This window comes from Mustela putorius, unplaced genomic scaffold, assembly GCF_011764305.1.
Source record: "Mustela putorius furo isolate JIRA1106 unplaced genomic scaffold, ASM1176430v1.1 tig00000174_pilon_pilon_pilon, whole genome shotgun sequence".
Taxonomy (NCBI): Eukaryota; Metazoa; Chordata; class Mammalia; order Carnivora; family Mustelidae; genus Mustela; species Mustela putorius.
The window spans coordinates 36,936,273-36,952,091 of NW_025421304.1; the positions used below are offsets into that span (position 1 = coordinate 36,936,273).

General features: G+C 40.9%; 1 long non-coding RNA gene across 1 annotated transcript in view; it reads right to left on the minus strand.

The window, feature by feature from the left end:
- The window catches only part of LOC101678152, a 365,866-nt gene that overhangs the window by 136,546 nt on the left and 213,501 nt on the right, over positions 1-15,819 (minus strand). The window contains exon 3 of the long non-coding RNA XR_199550.3: positions 12,539-12,655. This is a non-coding gene — a long non-coding RNA (uncharacterized LOC101678152). The remainder of the gene's footprint in view (positions 1-12,538; positions 12,656-15,819) is intronic.

The window sequence follows — 15,819 nt, forward strand, 5'->3', positions numbered from 1 at the left end:
GGTAACATGTGACCCTCTCAAGAGTCAGTGGCTCTCTTTAGTTCGATGAGCAGGCAAAAAGTTCAGCCAGTGACAGCAAGTCCTGCAAATGTTCCTCTCTCTCGGGACTGCAGACTCAGACAGAAATCTCTGGAGATAAGGCTCTCAGGAGAGCTCAGGTTCTTCCTATTTTGGGTGAGGCCAGAAATACCCCAGGTAGGGCTGACTTCTAAGGGAACATCCCCACAGCTAATCACATGGTGATGAGGAAGGGAAAGCAGAAGCAAGTAAGACCAATGGGGAGAATTTTGGTGAACTCCTTTAAAGTTCAAACATTTAATTTTGGTCCAATTTTGTTCAAGACCAAGGGGCAAAGTCACTTCTTATTTTATCCAAATGAGCTCAGCATCCTCTAGAGAGAAGAAAAGGGTGCTGCTACAGTATTTCCAAAGCCCTCGAAAGAAGGTCTTTACTCTGCCCTGAGACACCACAAATGCCACTGGAAGGGATAACTTTACATGGCTGAAAACAAGAGTGTTAGCCCATGTTCGGCAATAAACACATGGGATGTGAGATTTCAGTATTGTGTAATGCATATGTCAGTTAGTCTCTTTTTAGTTGTTCTATGGGAAGACTGGGTTTGATTTATTGTAAAAGTTTCCATAGGACCTAGGACTCAAGCCAAGAGCAATTTCAACAGAAAGGTTCCAGGTCAAAAGACTGCTTCAAGGTTGTGCGTACATCACCCAAGTCTCTGTATCCTGCTCAAGGGTTCTCATTGGTTGTCATAGCCAAAATTTCTCTGTGGGTACTCTCATGAAACAATGTAAAAGACTGGATAGGCCTCTCAAGCTCTCAGAAGGCTTTTCATCTGGGACAAAGGTCCAGTGGAAGCTTCTGAGGAAGTGACATTTGAAAGGAGATGTAAGTATAAGTGGGCATTAATGAGGCAGAGGGGTGAAGAGCATATCTGGGAACCCAAGAGGAGGCCTGGTGGGGGGCTGCCAACCAAACTATACCAGTTCGCAAGAGTCAACTGTATGCAACTCATACCAACTTTGTGTTCAATAACATCACATTTGTAGGTTGAAATTGGCTATGGTGGAAGTATTTACACCAGGGACATGGGCAGATGTTACACATAAGGGCTCTTCCCCCCACATCTCTTAGGTTAAGGACCTCATCTTGTTTCCTATATTCTTGTTGCTAGCAGTCTGCATGTAGATTATAGATGCTCATTTAATATGAATTTTCTGGAAAGCAAGTTGGAGAGAGTTACAGAATTCAGTCACTGACTTTCCCAACTGTCTAACCTATACAGTAGTCGAGAATCAACAAGGAGGAATGGGGAAAAACTGGAATGACAGCCCAAACATTCCCCTGACTAATCTCAGAAAGAAGGTTCCCATCTACCTTGAGAAGTAACTCTTTATCTCATTGAGAAAATGGACAACAAAACTTTTAAGTCTCACTTATTTTCATAGCTTTGACAGTTGTCCTCAGTTATAAGTTTCTACTGAAAGTACTGGGATTGTTTGTGTTGCTCTTTTTCTTGTCCTGATGCTATCTAGGGACTCAGAGAGACTCAATAAGTCATTGCTGTGCCATCTGCATTAGAGAAAAAGGATGGAATGGATGTCCAGCCTTTTCTACAAAAGTGATAACATACATGGATATATATTGTTAACAAGGGCTTAATTTTAAGAGTGTTAAGAGTGCCTGGGGTGCCTGGGTGGCTCAGTGGGTTAAAGCCTCTGTCTTTGGCTCAGATCATGCATGGTCCCAGGGTCCTGGGATCAAGCCCCCATCGGGCTCTCTGCTTGGCAGGGAGCCTGCTTCCCCCGCACCCAACCCCCCGCCTGCCTTTCTGCGTACTTGTGATCTCTGTCAAGTAAAAAAATAAAATCTTTAAAAGAGTGGGAGTTCTGGAGACAGTGATATTTACATTCAAATATTGACTTGCTAGTTTTTTTTAACAGGGAGAGTTTATTTATCTTCTCTGTGCCTAGGTGTCCTTATCTATAAGGATTTGATAGGACTTACCTCCTAAAGTTGTGATGAAGATTTAATGAGATAATGTAAGTATAATCTTTGGCATAGAGCCTACTATGTAATAAGTTGCCCATAAACAGCAGTCAAAGGTTTTGAAAAACTAAAATTATAGACATGCAGAGGATCTAGAGATTACTTAGTCAAACAGCTCTCATTGTAGAGCTACCATTTACTGGGAACTCCTATGTGCCAACTTGCTTTCTGGGTGTTTATAATTTATTATTTTTAATTCTTAAAGAGCCCTACTCACCACATATCATTATCTTCATTTTCCTAATGAAGGACCTGAGGGTAAGTGAGGTTAAGTGACTTCCTTAAGGCCACAGTTAACAGCTGGCTGAACCAGAATTTTAATCGAGATTTGCTGTCTTCAAATCTATGCTATTTTTCCACATTGCACTCTCTCAACAGGTAAGAAAGTCCAGAGAGAAGACTTTTCAAAATTTTAATGTGCCCAAGATAAAAAATAATACTAATAGCCCAAGTACAATCCTAGTCTTTGAATCCTATGCTGGTATAGTTTGCATCAACACTTGGTGTCTTATCCAGCACTACACAAATGATTTAAAGCAACTTTATTCAGGACATTTGCATGTCCAAATAAACTACATGTTATGCATTATGCATTGGTCAATAATGGAATTTGAAAACTCCTGTTTGTAAGTGGAAACAGGGGACACTAAGTACCTTTTGATTACCCAATGATATGAATTACAACTCTTTTTTTGCCCTCAATGTTAAAAAAAGAGACAAGAAGCCAAAAATGGAGTCATCTGACGCCAAAACAGCAAACCAAGAGTGAATTACAGTTTTAGCCTTTCCCAGAAATGCAACTATTTGACTAACAGTCCATCTGAAATTTCCTATCAGCACTCGGGAGGTAATCAACATGACAAAAATCCTATAGGTCCCTTCCTGCAAAAAGATGTCCTGACCTGAAGCAATCCTTTCTTTTCCTCTGCTAACCACTTCCATGCCCTTCCCTCCTTCCCATATAAACCTTCCATTTTGTACGACCCTAAGAGCATCCCTTTACTTGCTAGAAGGGATGCTGTCCAATTCATGAATTGCTTAATAAAGCCAATGAGATCTTCAAATTTACTCAGTTGAATTTTGTTTTTTAACCCCATTGACCCCTTACTCTAAGCATAACATAACACTTCATAATGCAGTTGTGAGAATTAAGTGATCTGAAAGCACAGGTCTAATTCTGTGTAGACAACGGGTGCCCAACCACATGTAGTTTCCTTTCCTCCCTGAGAAACAGCCCTGTCATATAGCTGTGTCCTAACCTCAGCACTGGGGAGGACATGATATTCTATAGGATATGCCCTGAACTGTGCATAACCCCAGCCTCTGTTTACACCAAGAAAGATTCTTCTATCAGGACTCGCTTTCAATGATGGGTGGTGGTGATGAGGAATCAAAGTGCAGTCTTGGGACATTCAGCAAACATTAACCACTTCATTAGTGATTATTTCACACTGAGCTCTATTGTATGCCAATTAATCACTGGCACAGGATCTTGAGTACAGACAAACTAGTCACAAGTGATGAATGAGCACCACACTCAGGTGACTGCAGAAATAAGGCACACAGAGGAGGCAGGAGAACCAGATCTGGTTCTCACTGCTCTTGAGAAAATGGGATTTGGAGCATAAGGACCACATGTAAGCCTTGCTCTTCTGGTAACCAGCTGTGGACCTGAGTGAGTTGCTACACAAGTCATATTTATAAAGAAAGAGAGTGGACGTGGTCAGAAAAACCTGATTTTGGATTCCAGGACCTATACTTCCTAGCTGTGTTGCCTTGACCTCACTGGCTGGCTTCCCAATCTGTTGCTATTCTGAATGTTTATAGTCCTCTGCAGGAGAGCTATTTGAATATTTATGATGATGCTGTGCAGTTGGGCTTTTTGTTTTGTTTTTTTTGTTTGTTTGTTTGTTTTGCCATTGACAATTATTCAATTTGACCCTTTGTGTTAGTTTCCTATAGCTGCTATAACAAATTATCACAAACTCAGTAGCTTAAAACAACTCAAGGTCCGTGAATTTAAACCCAGTGCCTTATAGTTCTTGAGGTGAGAAGTCCAAAATGGGTCTAACTGGACTATAAGCGCAATAACATCAGAACAGGATGCATTCTCAAAGTTCTAGAGGAGAATTAATCTCCTTGCCTTTCCAGCTGCTATGGGCTGCTTGCATCCCTTGGCACTGACCTCTTTCTTATTCCTCCTTTAAAATATACCACTCCAGCCTTTGCTTTGTCATCATCTCTCCTTCTCTGCCTTTTGGATTACACTGGACCTTTCTGATTACACTGGGCCCATCCACATATTTAGGATAATCTTTCCACCTCAAGGGCCTTGCCTCAATCATATAGGCAAAGCCCTTTTACCATGTCAGGTAACATATCTGTAGGTCCTGAAATAGAATGTGGACATCTTTGGGGGAGGGCAGGGATGTGTTCTGTCTACTACACTACCACACAGTCAATCCTATTAAAAATACATGACAGTCATCTAGGAGAAAGACTTAAACCTCTAATGGCAAACCACTTTGATAATAACAAGGAAATGGAAGGGCAAAAGAAGGTGCAACAAAAGAGATGATCATTTAACTGGGCTAACTGGAGCAAATTGCCCCAAATGGTGCACAATTTCCAACTGTGAAGGGAGGATTATAATACTACCAAACACACAGATGTGTTTACGTGGGATAATATCGACAGAGCACTTGGCACAGTGCCCAGCACATTGTGGAAATACTGGGAGTTCCAACCTTGTTGCCCTATCTTCTTTGCAACTACGACATCATTCCCACAAGAAGAAGAGCTGGTTGTTGAGTGTTCAAGGATAAGTGCCATCTCCAGTTAACTCTCTCAGAGAAGACCTCACAGACTTCTTTTTGTCAGCCTTAATTATACTCTTGTAGATTTTGAAAGTAGTAAGTAACACAGAAGGCATTTTAGAGTCTGCAGGGCATTCTCTCCCTTCATATTCACCACAGCTCTTTTCCCAGAAGTGTTCATTCTCTCCACCCAGAGGAAGCAAACAAGGGTCAGAGTGGCTAAGCCCAAAGCTACCTCACAGAGAAATGGAAAGCCAGGCTCTGGTCCCACTTTTCCAACTTCACACCCCATGCTGTCTGTGTATTTTCTCATGTTTGTATCACATTCATGTATTACAGCTGGGAAAACAAGGATAAAAGACTCAAACGGAAATTAACAGGTGAGCCAACTTCAAAACAGTTGGGAACCATATAAATGAGATGACTGATCATTATTTTTATTGCAACATTTTCCTTTGAGTATGTTCCTTGGGCTCAAAATACTGGCGGTGGAGTGACATGGCCTTGAATCCTGGTCCTGACATTTAGAATTTAGCAACATTCTGCAAGTCACTTACCCACCCTGCGTCTCAGTGACAGCTCCTGCTCCAGTAAAGCCCTCTCTTACTGCCATTGGACATAAATGTAAGAGAGAAGGTAATTGTTGTGTGACAGATTAGTGGGGTCAGACTGTACTTATGGAACTGTTCCAAGGAAGGTTTGATTGAATTAATGCTTCTAGAACCCTCACAATTAAGTAGATACAATGATAAAGGTTAACTGACAGGCTTGGCCCAGGTGAGCCACTTTTCCTGCCATCGGTCTTGTCCATATTTTCTAGGGGCACTTGTTTGGGGAGATAAATATTTAGGTTTCAAGAAATCATGCTGTTTTCGCTGGGGCCTTCTCGCTTCAGCTGGGTATGAAGAGAACTACAGTTTGGAAGGCGCACCATAAATCCAGTGACGGCTATTCTGGAACTGATTGGAGACACTTTCAAACCTAATTAAAGTGGTTTCCCTTTTTGAATTTGCTCCAGGTATGCATTTATTGCCTGGGCTAGAAACAAATTTGTAGCTGGGTTTGGGATCCAGGCCCTTATACTGGGAGGTTTGTTATATGTAATTAAGCTAAACTATTTAGTTTAAATACCAGAGAAGTAATTTGAAATAAAAGAAATTGCATTCCATATTCAAGAAATAAAATACCCTTCTAAGTATAAACAGAATTAAATTGCATAAAAATATTTTTTTCTGAAACCAAGTACCTGTTTCAGGCGCTTTCTAAAGGTGCTCAGAAATATCTGCCTCAGAATCATTTCTTCAACCACAATCCCAGTTCCCTCATACAGAAACTCAGTGCCTTTTTTCCCCATTGCCTTCTTTCTTTTTTTTTTTTTTTAATTTCTTTTAAGCGTAACAGTATTCATTGTTTTTGTACCACACCCAGTGCTCCATGCAATCCGTGCCCTCTCTAATACCCACTACCTGGTTCCCCCAACCTCCCACTGCCCCACCCCTTCAAAACCCTCAGGTTGTTTTTCAGAGTCCATAGTCTCTCATGGTTCACCTCCCCTTCTAATTTCCCTCAACTCCCTTTTCCTCTCTATCTCCCCTTGTCCTCCATGCTATTTGTTATGCTCCACAAATAAGTGAAACCATACGATAATTGACTCTCTCTGCTTGACTTATTTCACTCAGCATAATCTCTTTCAGTCCCATCCATGTTGCTACAAAAGTTGGGTATTCATCCTTTCTGATGGAGGCATAATACTCCCTAGTGTATATGGACCACATCTTCCTTATCCATTTGTCCGTTGAAGGCCATCTTGGTTCTTTCCACAGTTTGGCGACTGTGGCCATTGCTGCTATGAACATTGGGGTACAGAAGGCCCTTCTTTTCACTACATCTGTATCTTTTGGGTAAATACCCAGTAATGCAATTGCAGGGTCATAGGGAAGCTCTATTTTTAATTTCTTGAGGAATCTCCACACTGTTCTCCAAAGTGGCTGCACCAACTTGCATTCCCACCAACAGTGTAAGAGGGTTCCCCTTTCTCCACATCCCCTCCAACACATGTTGTTTCCTGTCTTGCTAATTTTGGCCATTCTAACTGGTGTAAGGTGGTATCTCAATGTGGTTTTAATTTGAATCTCCCTGATGGCTAGTGATGATGAACATTTTTTCATGTGTCTGATAGCCATTTGTATGTCTTCATTGGAGAAGTGTCTGTTTATGTCTTCTGCCCATTTTTTGACATGGTTATCTGTTCTGTGTGTGTTGAGTTTGATGAGTTCTTTATAGATTCTGGATATCAACCTTTTGTCTGTACTGTCATTTGCAAATATCTTCTCCCATTCCGTGGGTTGCCTCTTTGTTTTGCTGAATGTTTCCTTTGCTGTGCAGAAGCTTTTGATCTTGATGAAGTCCCAAAAGTTGATTTTCGCTTTTGTTTCCTTTGCCTTTGGAGACATATCTTGAAAGAAGTTGCTGTGGGATATATCCCATTGCTTTCTTTATCTTCTCCCTCTTTCTAATCTCATGCTGACCCCCTTCCATTGCAGTGTCGTCACGAGGAATGAATAAGATGTGGTATATTTTTTAGCACAGTACCTAGCACACAGAAGGCACTCACCAAATCCTAGCTTACTTCAACATCTTCAGCATCATCTTCACCATTATCTGTCTAGAGACCTCTCTTCTAGAGTGTGCGTGACGGTGGAAGATTACAAGTAGAAACCAGAGACTCACTAATCGAGGGAATTCATCTGTGACTGACACTGGCTTGCACTGAGCCCCCAAACCACTCTAACTCTGTATCGCACAGGAAGAAGAGAGGCACAGATACGTTCACACTATTGCTCACAGTCAAATATCCACATAATAAACATTTACCTTGTACCTTTCAGCCCTGTCACTGCCTCCTCAGGGAAACCATCCTTAAACCCCTGGGTAAAGTCTGGTCTCACTGGTATGCAATCTCAGAGCATCGTGCACTGCCCCCACCTTGTAATTCTTCACAAAATTGCATGTTGTTTTATTTATATTATCCTACAATTACAGTTTTTCTCTGTGAATACATCATAAGCTTCTTGTGTGATTTTCTCATTGTTTTGCCATAGTCTCTAGCAGACATAGGTACCCAGTAACTAACTGTTGAGAAAATAAATGAAAGAATAAATGAATGTATCAAAAAGACCAACAATAACAAGTCTTGGTGAAATCTGGAGAAATTGGAACCCTTATATATTGCTGGTAGAATAATAACATGGCCCAGCTACTTTGAAAAACAGCTTGGCAGTTCCTCAAAATGCTAAACATACAGCCACATGATCCACCAATTCCACTCCTAGGCATATTTCCATGAGAATTTCCAAGAGAAATATGTGTCCATACAGAAACCTTTACATACATGTTCACAGTATCATTACTTTTAATAACCAAAAAAATGGAAGACAGTCCAAATGTCTACCAACCAATGAATTAATGAACAAAACATGTGACACTGCCATGGAATATATGTGACAATCCCAAAGAATAAAGAACTGACACATGCTACAACACGACAAGTCTTGAAAACATTAAACTAAGTAAAAGAAGCCAGTCATATAAAGCCAAACATGTAATCATGTTTCCATTTACATGAAATATCCAGAACAGGAAAATCCACAGAGACAGAAAGATTAGTGACTGCCAGGGGCTCATGGAGGAGCGTTGGAGAGTGGCTGCTGAGGGCTAAGGAGTATCTATTTAGAGGCTATGATAATATTCTGGAATTAGATGGTGGTGATGGTTGCATAAGCATGTTCATATACTAAAAAAACACTGAATTCTATACTTTAAAATGGTGAATTTGAGCACAGAGCACAGCTCAAATGGTGAATTTGAGCACATGATAATTTAGGGTAGACATATGTCATTATTCATTTGTCTAAGCACATAGAATGTACATCAAGAGTGAACCCTAGTGTGGACTATTATCGGCTTTGGGTGATAACAACGTGTCAGGGCAGGTTCATGAAAGATAGCTAATGTACCACTCTGGAGCATGACACTGCTAGTGGAGGAGTCTCTGCATGTGTGGGAGCAGGGGACATATGGGAAATCTCTGTACCTTCCACCTAATTTTACTGTGTCCCTAAAACTGCTCTCAAATATAACATCCAGTTACAGATATAGTGAAAATAAGGACCATATGTATCCCAATGTTCATAGCAGCAATATCTACAATCGTCAAACTGTGGAAAGAGCTGAGATGCCCTTCAACAGACGAATGGGTAAGGAAGATGTGGCCCATATATACAATGGAATATTATGCAGCCATCAGAAAGGATGTGTACCCAACTTTTGTATCAACATGGACAGGACTGGAGGAAATTATGCTGAGTGAAATAAGTCAAGCAGAGAAAGTCAACTTTCTCTTTTCACTTACTTTGGAGCATAAGGAATAACATGGAGGACATTAGGAGAAGGAAAGGAAAAGTGAATTGGGAGAAATCAGAGGAGGAGATGAAGCATGAGAGACTGTGAACTCTGAGAAACAAACTGAGGGTTTGGGAAAGGAATGGGGTGGGGGGATGGGTGAGCCTGGTGGTGAGTATTAAGGAGGGCATGTATTGCATGGAGTACTGGGTGTGGTGCATAAACAATTAATCTTAGAACACTGGAAATAAATGAAATTAAGATGTTAAAAAATGGTAAATTTTATGGTATGTGAGTAATATTTCAACAAAGCTATTATTTAAGAGAAGAAATGCACAATGTGCAGGAGCTTCTCTCTGACTCTAATACCAGCCTTCCTCCCCACACGAGGCTGCCTCTCTTGGACAATGGGACCTTCTTGGGGCCTGTCAGCCCTTGCCTCTCACCCAAGTCTCCTCTCCAGGAGCTGGGAAATTGATGAAGGACCAAATACCCTCCACCAATTCCTGCCACAAATTCATCAGAAAGGTTTCATCATTGGAAGTTCGCTCTGAATGCCTGAGTCATGAATTGGTATGGGCTCTGGCCCCAGAAATAATAAGAATGCACTTTCAGCCAAATCTGTTTTGCAGCTTGAGTTGCTCCAATCCATAGCTGCTGTGTAGTATATACTTTTTAAAATAATAGAACCAAACATGGTCCAAACTCATCTTTGATTACTTCTTGTCTAGACCAAAACTCACAGTTTTCCCATTATAAAAATGCATCACAAACTTGATCCAAGTGCCACCTCCTTCACCTGCCATTCCCAGTCAGATTTGTCAACATGTTGGCACACTTAGAATATCTATCAGTTATAAGAGAGGGACACGTGGATACTGCACAGGATACCTGCACAAGATCCTATCAGAGAAGAAGAAACCAGTGTTTGTTGAGAACTTAAGGGGAGTTTTTACAGCCACATTTTTATGTAATCTATAAAAACGTGGGTTCCCTCATGTCTCTTTCTGTAGAATTTGCCACTGGAAAAAGCCACAAATCTGACCTGAAAGCTTGTATAAATAAACTAGCAATCACCTAGATTTTTTTAAGTGGAAGACAGATTTTTTTTTCCACAAACACTTCATTTTAAAAAAATTGTTTAGATGTTTCTACTCTTCCTCCCCAAACGTTCATAGCGGTTAAAATATTCTTGGGCCCATTTCTTCACAATCACATGCTTGCTCAAGTCTCCCGCTCCACCCAAACTCAACCCCTGGAGACTTGGTCGTCTCTTTCCCGAATCTCCTCAGGGCTCAGTTCTCATTCTGTATATTCATTCTTTCATCTACACAAAAGCGTTCTAATGCACATATTACTACACTTGGATTTTACTGATTAGGGAACTAAGGCTCAAGGTAGTAAAGTGAGATGCTGAAGGTTAACGGGGAGTAAGAGGTGAAGGGGCTGTAAATGATGTTGTTGGATGGATCTCTAACATGTCTTTGGGCAACTTTATGTTTCCTTCTCACCAATTTCCTTTGAATTGAGTTCCTTGTTTTACAGTTTGGGATAATGGATGCTTGTTCAGATTGCCGAGATTAGAACCCAGAGTATAGTCCTCATCTATAACACATCATCCTGCTACCTCCATCGAGGTGAGATGGATCCAAAACAATAAACACCTTCCCTGTAACAAATTATAAGTAAGAGACCTGGCAACCTTACTTCTATTGGGTGGACCCTCCCCCCAAAAAAAGACCCAAAAATGTCTGTTAAAATGATTAGAAAACACAAAATGATCTTTAGCCAAATATTAAAAGATTTCAGAGGGAAATTATATGAAACAGGTAGCCAGAAAACACTTTCCAGAGAAAGGCTGCTAATCTGAGTCCTGGATAATGTATAATAATTTATAATAATATATAATAATATAATATATATGTAATATAATATAATTATAAAGTATAATAATACTTGGGATAGTATGTTACCAAGGGATAAACCAAACATTATAGCCCTGAACTCTACCATGTGCATTTTCTTCTTCCTTATCTGAACTGTGGTGGAAAGAGATTGAATTTTTGCTTTTCTTCACAGGAAATTAGAAAGAGGGGTTGTCCCAGAGAGCAGTGTGCAGCAAGAATCTCAGACCCTGGGTCCATTCCTTTTCCAAATTGTTCACCATCAGAAGAGGACTTTCTAAGCTGGTTGTCCAGAGATAGAGGATATTCACTGGTATATGTGTAACTAATTTCTGTTTCTCAAATGCAGAAGCCAGGCCACTCTTGCAGGGACCCCAGAGCAGTGGTTCTCAGGTTAAGGGATGGGAGACATATTTGGCAATGTCTGTAGGCAATTTTTATTGCTGTCACTTAGAGAAAGAAGGGTCCTACTAGTATCTACTGGGTTAAGATCAGAGTTGCTCCTAAACATCCTATACCATAGAGGACGGCCCCGCCACAGCAAAGAATGACACAGCCCAAAATGTCAATAGTGTTGAGACTGAGAAACACTGTCCAGAAGGACATATTCTTTGTTCTTTTTCCTGTCGCAGTCTAAGCCAAGTACTATCTCTCATATGGGAGGGGAATAAGCCTTCTCATCTCCATTTTACCTTCCCCCTTCTCCAATTATTGACCAAGTTACTTGGACCATCAAGGATTGGGCTGCCCATGTGAGTAACCTGCTAGTATCTGAGGCCAACTGTGTCCAGTTACCCTATTTGAACAGTTGATTTGGCTTTTTCTTGAATTATAGTCACGATATCCTCTTATTTGCAGGTAAAACAAACAGATATTCAAGAAGGAGAAGTAGATAGCTTTCCTGAAGTCTCTGGCTTAATCTCTGCTTATCACAGGAATCCCACATTTCTTGGTTCATCAGTTTCTGTTCAAGCCTTTTGTGGTTTCCATTTAGCTTTTGCCCTTGTTCACACAGCTCCTTTGAGTAGGGAGACTAGAGATCAAGAGGGTGAATGGCCGAATTTAGACACTACAATCAGACACAGAACTCCAAAGTGCTAGCATCACATTTAAGTCTGTCTTTCCAGAAAACCCATCACCTGTGAAGTGGGAACTGGGTGTCAGAGGAAATAGGCCAGAGACATTTCACTTGCAGTGGAAATTCCATATCATCCCAAACCCAATGGCAAGACACATTTTCAAGAGGAACAGATGGGTGCCTATGAGCTTACGGGCTTCAGACATTCAGAAAAAGAAGATGTTTTAGCCAAACCCCCTGAGGGAATCCATCTGGTCCAGGCCAAGACAACTTACCCCATGAGGAGGCTAGATGAGGCCTGAAAATGCCTGTAGCTCTGCGGAGACGGGCTTATGGAAGGGCTGACATTCTCATTGGCTACCGGTCCATTTGGGCCAACTTATGGGTCATCTCTGAGAAAGAAGAAGAGGCAACACTGAAAAAGCAACCCCCAGAATCCCATCCACCATGACAAATGCCCTTTCAAGGAATAATCTACACATGGCCCAGCCTGGCTCCCACTTAATGGAGAGATCATAGTTATAGGTCTACAAGTTCGAGGTGAAAGATTGACACATCCAAGGACAACTCTCTGTGGGCATTCGATTCCCACCAGCTGTTTGGTATTATTTTTCACAGCATGGCTTTCCATGCTGCAGGTCATTAAGCCTCCGAACTCCCAAACTCCTTAGCCTTGTGAAACTGCAGCCGATAATGTAACGTGATCACTCTCTGAAATGCAATGATCTCTGGGGTTTTAACATTTACAGGTTAAAAACAAGAGGAGCACATCACTCTGAGCACACAGATCAAAGAGGTGACAGTGCTGAAGGTCTAAGATGACAATACTCAAACTCTTGGTCCCAGGGACCTATTTACACAGTGACAATCTATTAAGGTCCCCAAAGAGTTTTTGTTTATATGAGTTGTGTCTATTGATATTCAAGCTGATGACATTTAAAAATATTCATTCATTTAAAATAACAATACTAAATCGATTACATGTCAACATAAATAATAATATTTATTTTAAAGAACCATAGTTTTCAGGGAAAAAAACAATTTAGGGAGAAGAGTGGCATTGTTTAACTTTTTTTTTTTGCAAATCCCTTCAATGTCTAGCTTAATAAAAGAGAGCTTGATTGTTATAATTTACTTTTTGGTTGAAGTAGATGAAGTAAATCCAGACTACATAGATATGTAGTTAGGAAAGAGAAGAATGTTTTAACAGTCTTTTCACATAATTGTGGGTAGTCTTATTTGATACTACACCAAAGCTCAACAAGGAGTATTTCTTGAAGGTTAGTTTCAATGTAGAATCTGAAACAATATCAATATTTTTTTGTAATCTGTCCAATTAAAATTCATCAATTATCTTGCACTTTGAAAAACTGATAATGCATGATGACTTATTTAGAAAATATGGATGCCCCAAGATATGCAGATCTTTCTCAAATATTTTCACATTTCATTTATATGATGCTAAAAAAAAAAAACCCAAACCCCCCTTTGTTAACACCACCAACCATTCAGAAGTATTTAAGTACTGGGAAGTTGTCAAGCTCACAGTTTTCCAAAATTCTAATTTTCACTTGAAAGCCTGAATTTTAACATTGGCAACAAATACTATCATTGTTTTTCTTGAAGTGACAAGCTCACGTCATCCCGTTGTCAAGGAAATGTCTCCCAATTACCAACTTCGAATAATTATAATTTGTCTGCCAGTTATTCTTCCATGTAATGGTGTTGCATGGAAAAAGGAGCTAGTTGAGCTCGCAACTCAATCACATAAGGGCTTTTCCTTGGGCAGCCACCACAGTTTGCCAGGCAACAGCAGTGTTTTCCATGTACTCCTCATTTCATCATACAAAGTTTTAAAAGATGTTGAGCCAAAGCTTGAGATTTCATGAAACTAACAATATTTACTGCTTTATCAAGGACATTCTTAAGAAAAATTAGCTTTATTTATTTCCTTGCTGTTACTGTGTGTGTGTGTGTGTGTGTGTGTGTACATGTGTTTTAATGTGAGAGCATGGTAGTAAAGAAGACCATGCCAGCCTGTATATGTTGAATTGCTTAACTGCATCTTTGACTCCTACAAGGCACCAACATTATCATCCGCCACAGCTTTTGTACCAGCAGGCCCACTGTCCACAGTGAAAAAGACAAATAGTGTCTCAATGTTATGAAAATAGTTCTGACCTCGCAAACCTCCTGCAAGTCTTGGGGACCTACCAGGGTCCATGGATCATGCTCAGAGGACCATGGATCCTAGGAAGTTTAACTGACCACAGCAATGAAGGGCATTAGACAACTTCCCCCACGCTCAAGAGATCAGATGTTCTTCTGAGAAACCTCCTATCGGCCCCAGTATGGAGATGGTCTGGGGGGAAGGCTGACAGAGTAAACTCAGAAAAACCACTGAGGAACCCACTGCATTCATCTGGATGAAAAATCATGAGGGTGTAAGTATGGCAGGGGATTTGGGGTGGAGGAAAAACTCTGGAGAGCTGTGCAAGGGTCGTTGCGTTATGAATCCTACATCCAGATCTCAACTCCATCACCAGGCAGGTCATTAAAGCTATAAATTACAAATTAATCTTTAAAAAAAAAAAAGTAAAGGAGGAAAGAGTGGCACTTGAATTCTTCTTCTGCCCTCTCTGTGTGTATTTGATGACTCCGGGTTTCCTCTGCAAAAGTCAATGAAACAATTAAGTCTCTGCCCATTTTTCCTCATCCTGATCTCAAACAGTGTTAAAAAGGCTTGCGCTACACTTTTCACACCCAGCCCTGTTAATAATTCATGCCTTTGCCTTCTTCAGTTCTTTTTTGTATTTGCTACTTAAATCCGGCAGATACATGCACATTCTCCCTTGGTTTCTGAATGCCCAGTCCTTACAGACATTCAAACAGCTACTTCTTTAACATCAGTAATTCAGGGCTGGTGAAATCCTCCCCACCTTCCACCAAAACCCCCAACAAGGGACAAAGACTGGCCTTTCCTAATTTTCGTCAGCTCACCTTGAGACAAATTCTCAGTTTCACTTATATAGCTTAGCCCAGAGTCACTGTGGCTAAGCCAGAGGAGACTCTGTTGCCATTCAGGATGTGGACTGTGGACCAGCAGCATCAGCTTCACTGGGAAAAGGATTTCTCAACCTCAGTAGTATTGATATTGGAGGCCAGAAAATTCTTGCATTGTAGGATGTTTAGCAGCTTCCCTGGCCTACACCCACTAGATGGTAATAGCACCCTCAACTCCCAATTGTGACAACCAAACACATCTCTGACTTTGCCAAATGTCCACTGGGGACAAAATCACCCCACCTGAGAACGACCACCCAAGCCTCATTAGAAGTGTAAATACACTAGCCCCATCCCAGAGCTAATGAGTCAGAATCTGCATATTCCAAGATTCCAGGTGACTCATAGGCACATTAAAGTATGAGAAGCACTGGACTAGAGGGCTGGTTCCCAAACTGGACTGCACATTGGAATCACCTAAGAATCTCTCAGAAAATTTTAGTGTCTGGGTCCTACCCTGGGGACCCTGACTGCACTGGTGTGGGTACAATCT